This window comes from Diorhabda carinulata, chromosome 5 (assembly GCF_026250575.1).
Source record: "Diorhabda carinulata isolate Delta chromosome 5, icDioCari1.1, whole genome shotgun sequence".
Taxonomy (NCBI): domain Eukaryota; kingdom Metazoa; phylum Arthropoda; class Insecta; order Coleoptera; family Chrysomelidae; genus Diorhabda; species Diorhabda carinulata.
In genome coordinates, this window is record NC_079464.1 from 14,176,012 (window position 1) to 14,183,078 (window position 7,067).

Below are 7,067 nucleotides of genomic sequence, written 5' to 3' on the forward strand. Positions count from 1 at the left end.
CATTATATAATTTCACGAATCATCGGTGTATTTGTTTTTGACAAATAGCCTTTGGAAACACGATGAAAATAAACCCAATTTATATATTAATACGTAATTTAAATTAATGGATTTAGTATTCGAAGAAAGCATCGATGTATCAACCGCAGAATAGAACAAGACGAGAAAGACCCTTGAGGACCTGGAAGGGAGGAATTGTACAGACTAAGAAGGACAGAGCTGTCCAGGAAAACGAGTGTGGCGGGACCCCTGACAATTTTAAGAAAAATTTTAACTAGTTAATTTTCATAGAAACAATTCATAATAGATCTATTTATTTATTAAAATATATGTTTGCATAGATGTATTTTGTTTATAAACAAAATGGTTATGTGCCTATTGTTTTTGTATTATAATTGTTGGAATTATGCATTAGTTAACGAAGTATTCATAAAAAAAACTAAATACGTTAATAATTTGCATATTATTTTGATTCTATTAGAATTTTGGACGTATGTATTTATAATGTTGAGGATCGGAGAGAACTTACTACCTACTACTCGAATTTAATATATTTTGGGTTTGTATTATCGATTTTTTGTGACTTGTAGCTCGAAAACCTTTGAGTTTTTCAAAAATTCCCTCAATTTCTTATTTAATTCAACGTTTTTAAAAATATTTTCCTCTGAATTGTCAATAGAAACAAGACTTTCCACGTAAGTATTTAAAAGAATATTTCTTAAAAATTAGCGCGCCCCACCGGCGAAATATCTATCCCTTAATAATGCACAATGAGTGTACTTTATAAAAAAAAACTAAATACTTTGATAATTTGCATATTATTTTGATTCTATTAGAATTTCGGAGGTATGTATTTACAATGTTGAGGATCGGAGAGAACTTACTACCTACTACTCGAATTTAATATATTTTGGGTTTGTATTATCGATTTTTTATGACCTTTAGCTCGAAATCCTATGCCCTAAAGTGCATAATAAGTAATGATATTTCTGTATACGAAAAAGTTTCTTATACATCCCTTTAATAGATAAGTTAAGTTGCCTTCACCTCATTTTTTTTCACACGTCAAGAATTTTTCAATTGTAGTGCATCCTCGAGATCAAGCGGACTTAATTCTTGGAGTTTTACCTTATCTCTCACTTCCGGCTCGGACATTGTATCCAATGTATGCAGTTACTGCATCCCTAAGAAGTTTTACGACTTCTTAATTTGCTCAATAATTGGTGGCTGAAGGTATTATCCCTAAAATGGTCACTTCCTTGTAACAACACTTCTTTCTTGCGACTTTCATCGTCTATTTTCTATCTCTTGATTATTCTTTTGCAAATTCTTCTGCACTTTTTTTACCAACTTATTCAAAAGCATCAAAACATCCCCTTTTGTTTTCTATGGAAGTGATGAGTGAATCGTAAAGCATGGAACTATCTCTACATTTGCGTCGACACCTTGTAAAAGTTTAGATACTATATTGAATTGTTCCTGGGCCACAGCCTACAAGCCCCTATGGCAATTACGCGAGATTGCGAGAGTTAGTTTTGAGACATGGCATCACTGGAAAATCCTAACCAATAAACTAGTATATAAGAAGTAAAAAAATAATCATTAATAGCAAATGAAATGATACGAGGGTTAGGTTAGGTTAGGTTAGGTTTTTTTTGCCAAAAGTGTTTGAGAAAATCAGGGAAATCGATCATAAAAGACGAATCGTTCTCTACCACAGATCAGTTCAAATTAGAACGTGTTTGAACTGTCCTTATCAAAAATAAATGGTGAGTTCGATGATTTTCTACACCTGGAGAAGCGATTGATGCGTTTAAATTACATGCTTTGGAGGTACCTCAATCGGAATGGAAAAAATATTTCGAAAATTAGTTTAAGCGCATGCAAGAGTGCAATGATCTCAATTGAGAATATTTTGAAAAATAATTATAAATATTTGTTTTTATTTGTCTATCTAAAAACTTCAATATTAACGCTCGTATTCATTTTTGTCTTCTATATTCTTCAAAGCTATGTTTTTTTTTATTTAGTTGTTTCCTCGAAAAAAACTTTTAATTATCTTTGTATGCTGTTGTCAGTTTTTGTCCAAATTCTTTCCATATATTTCAATTTTCTTTCTTAATTATTTTTTCTACTCTTGTTCTATCTAGTTCTATCTTGTTTTTCAAAGTTTTCCTTATGTTTTTCATTTAAATACTTTCACTGCTATCGTTTTGTTTTTGCAGCATTTTTCTATAGCATCTAAACTTTTTCTCTAAAATATCTAAAACAAATTAGTTTTATGTTGGATTTTCCAAAATTGATTACAGACCTTGTAGCCTAATTCGTAACCACGCTTTCCCAATTTCAGAAAAATCCTTAAGCCTTACGGGGCTTAATACTTTACAATGTAAAAAACTGTACAATCATTTGCCAATTGAAATCAAATCGTTATAATCTTTAGTTTAGCTATTTTCAGGTTTGTTGTTTACAAGCTTTTGTCTACAAATTATAACAATTTTTTGATAATAAAGCATTTTTCTGTCTCTCTTTGTTATTTACTATTTGTTCTGTTAGTTATCTAATTTTTTTTATTTTTTTAGCGATTGTCAGCTGATATGGATCACTAAATATTTCAAATTCTCTTTTAATTTTAATATTTCTTAATATATACCAAATTTCTTTGTTTACTAGTAATTATTTATTATTTTTTCACTTTCACATTGAACCGCCTTCATTACTTTATAATCATTTTGCTAATCACCCTAAAAGTTTTCTCGTCCTTATCAATAATATTTATATTTAATTTAAGTAAAATAATTATTACATTCATCAATAATCTTAGAGGAAATCCTTGTTCAAGGTATATGAATTGATCTTCTATTAATTAATCAATTTCCATTTTGCTCTATTGCCAATTTTAAGTAAACACTTCCTCCATGTAGCTTTGCTTATAACGTTCCATTAATTTTACGACTAGAAATTGAACTATTTTCATTTTAAATATTGTCGAGGACATTACGACTCGCGAATGGTTCGCCATAATAATAAAAAAAGTGAACCAAACAGCTGTCACTATCGTTAGACACTAGAAAACTGGATAAATGCCAGACGTACTTATACATTCGTTAATTTGACCTCTTTCAAGAAACTGTCTGCTTTTAAAACGATTTTTATTGACAAATCATTTAAAATAATAATTCGACATTGTCTTTTGAATCATCCAAAGTATACACTACAAAACAAACCTTTGCAAAAAGTCGTTTATGCATCTTGCATCTAAGGTAACCGACTCTACTTAAGTGCATTATTTCATCTGTCCAATTTGAATTGTTTGTTTAATCAAAACCAATTCCCATAGCTTAAAATGATTCTTAATCCACGAGTAGAACATTGCCCCTACAGGTTCCAAGCTGGGCTAGCTCATCGGCAAGATATTCCACCAGCCAGGTAATTAAGTACCTCGTAACATTTCACAAACACCCTATACTCTTAAGAAAATTAGGGGGTTTTCTCTCCCTTCCTGCTTAGAATATTGACTTCAAATTTTCTGCAAAGTAAGTGCGTTCAATCCCTTCAGGACTTTTTTCAAATTAAGCTCCTTCAGTCCATGCATTGTATCCCGTGATTATCTTTAAAGAGATTTGTAGAGTTGATTTGTATAGATCCTTGCCATCATGATAACTCCTCGCAGAGTCAGTTTTCTAAGTCGTTTTTATAGTTTACCTGTAAGGGTTTGAAACGACTCATTGTGAATTTCAGATTGGGAATACCCATACTTTTTTTGAAGCGTTTGATGACCTCCTTTAAGTAATTGCTTCAGATTTCAGAGTTATAAATTGTTTTTGTTTTGGAACACCTTCCAAAGCTGTATTTTTTTCAAAATTTATTGACTTACGCACAAGATGTTCAGATGGAATCTTACTGGGGAAACACACCAGTCCTTTTTCTTTAGCCATCCTTGGACAACCATCATGACTATTTTCTCTAAACAATTGGCCTAAGATAATTCAAAACATTCACAACTATATCAACTAAAAAGTCTGAAAAATGATGACCAGACACGACATAAAACTGGTGGTCAGTCAGTCTGACAGGTCACTGCTTTATTACCTTAAGATGATCGGCATGGCAAAGCACATCAAGCCTAAGAAACAGCAGAGCTACTTGGTGAAGGTCTTCTTTGGAAGGTGTCTATTTATTTTGGAAGCAATACAATAAAATGTTGAGTCTCATATAAAATATCTTCGAGATTTAGATGCAGAGTGAGTGTGAAGCCAAAACAACTTCCCAAAAACAATCTACAAAGCACAATATGCTCTATAAATATAATTTCGAGTAATTAAATTCAAGATTTATTCACATGAGACAAACCTTGACGTCAGTAAATTGAACAAATGTTCATATGAGGTTAACGGTTACAAAAAAAAAGTGATAATAAGGGGCAGACATCCACAATAGCTTTTACGATTAGTCATAAAACGAAAGACATGAACATAAAAACAAGAAAATGATAAGACTAACATTCTTTTCGTTTTAAGTACGGATTGTATGGGAAACATACAGACGACTTGCACGTTTTTTTTATTATCTCTTTTATCACTGTACATGTTTAGCTATTCAAAATGTCCTAAAACACGAACGATTGTTTTCGACTCGAGTTTAAAGTAGAACGATTACTGAAACGTGTTACGTCTTCATTGAAACAAGAAAATAAGGTTCGGTTTTATTGGAAAAAAATCGCCACAACAGTTTTTATAAATCCTCGAAACTATGAGAATAACTTTAGTAAAACTGAAATTATACGACGTGACATATCGAAACGTGACATAAGGACTTTTCGGAAACTATAAACGAGGTTGAGATAGATCACTTATCAGCTGATTGCGGATCCTAATCCGGAACGAGACTTAGATCGAAGTTTTTGACTGTCACGTTCAATTTTAAGTGAAAATTTCAAATTTAAAATATGATCTATAAAGAGTTTTTCTACGACCGTGCGTTTTAACCCACTTTCCCGCACGCATTTTAGTTTTGAAAGTGTCACTTTCCCGCACTAGTGCGGGAAAGTAAAATGTAGCACATTTTGACCATATTAGATAGTTTTTCACTTTTGAGATTATAACTATTGTTACTACAGGTAAATAAATATTTACGAAATAGTCCATCAAACAAAATTTAAACCTTTTCTAGCTTTTTGTAGCATTTTTAATTTTTTGAAAATATAAAATAATACAGATATTTTTTATATAACCATGTAATTGTTACTAAAACGTCAAAGTTGTTCAAAACGTCTTGGAAGTGACCGAATAAGTGCAATCTTCTTCTAAATTAAACCACATTAAACCGAATCCGATACAATAATATTAATTCATCATCAACCGAGGAAGAACTTCCCGAAGCCATTTTGAAGGCTGCAAATGAAACTAATTCCGAGCTGTTACCTGCCAACTGACTTAAAACCGTTGCCGTCACCGTCATGTTTATGCGACCTGCAACCGATGCCATCCATCCTCATCGACGTCATCTACCCTCCAGTTGAAACCAAATAACTCCACTGGATCGGCAATTCTTACTAGTCTACAGAATGCAACAAATTGTGTTTTCAATATTAATATTTATAATAATTAGTAGTTTTTAGTTACAGTTTTTTATATTGTTATGTTTGTTGGATTAAAATAATTTTTGAAAAATGGGTTGGTATACTTTTTTGTATATACGGTCGTAGCAAAAATAATGTTCCTAACACATGCGTAAAGTGTCTTTCCCGCACTTGACCGCTTGCCCGAACTCCGCTCCGCGTCGTTCGGGACAACTGCAGTCGCGTGCGGGAAATTATCACTTTCCGCACTTGTTAGGAAAATAACTATTTTGATTTCTACTACTTTTCTGTGCATTAATTCTTCTATGATTTTTATTTAGTTGTATGGTAGATTCTAGATATTTAATATTTGTTAATGAGTACACCATGTGGTTAAAGAAGGGTCGTCATAACCTAACCACAACTTCAAATCAATGGCATATTTTGAATTTACTCATTTAATAACGCTTACACTATTTATCTATTTGCTGTTTCTGATACATCACTCAATAAATCGTGTGACCAACTCTGAAAACATATATTTTTCACCATGAATCGATTTTATTCATCAATGTAATCTCCTTCTAGAGCAATACAATCATTCCAACTTCTCAATGGCGTACTTGTTGAAGGATTTGTCTTTTGCCTCAAAATAGACTTCAGTTTCAGCAATTGCTTCTCCATTTTGGCAAAATTTCTTACCAGCGAGCTTTTTCCCGAGATCAGCTACTATTACTAAAGGCTAGAACTGGACTATACGGTGGATGTGGGAGCAATTCGAAGTATAATTCGTTCAATTTAACCATAGTTCACATCTATTTTTGAATCGGTGCATTGTCTTGGTGAAATAGTTTTTTCTGAGGCCGTTTTACCTTGATTTTTGCATTCAAAAGATCCAACAATTCTATGTAGTATTCGCTATTGATTATATCTCCCTTTTGGATTAACAATATTCCATGCGCATCCGAAAATACTAAAGCCATAACCTTCTCAGCTGACTGGTTGTGCCTTTGGACGTTTCGGACCTTGTACACTGGCTGCAGTCCACTCAGATGATGTTCGTTTATTTATAATTACATTATAATGTTATTATATTCTAATGGTACGTGTGCTTTGATAGAATTGAAATGCGCGTTTATTGATTTATTACGTTTATTAACCACCACAATCAACGATTCACCCCCTTATACGGATTATGCAAGTTTAATACTAACAAGTTATTAATATGCTGAAATGCGGAAAAGTATGAAAGCAGCTAGCGTCATAAATCTATTAATGACGCTGCTCATGAGAAATTATAGTAGACAGTCTTTTAAAAGGTATAAATAATTTTTAATGTTCAAAAAACCGCAGACAAATGACACATTTCGTTAGCTAATCATATTAAAAGGGTAAAAATGATCTTATCATATGACTACGTCTCTGGATTAACTCAATCAGTTTTCGAACGTGATCTGAGTTAGTTCAGATCATGATTCGCTTAACAGATCATAATTTTCGAAAAGGC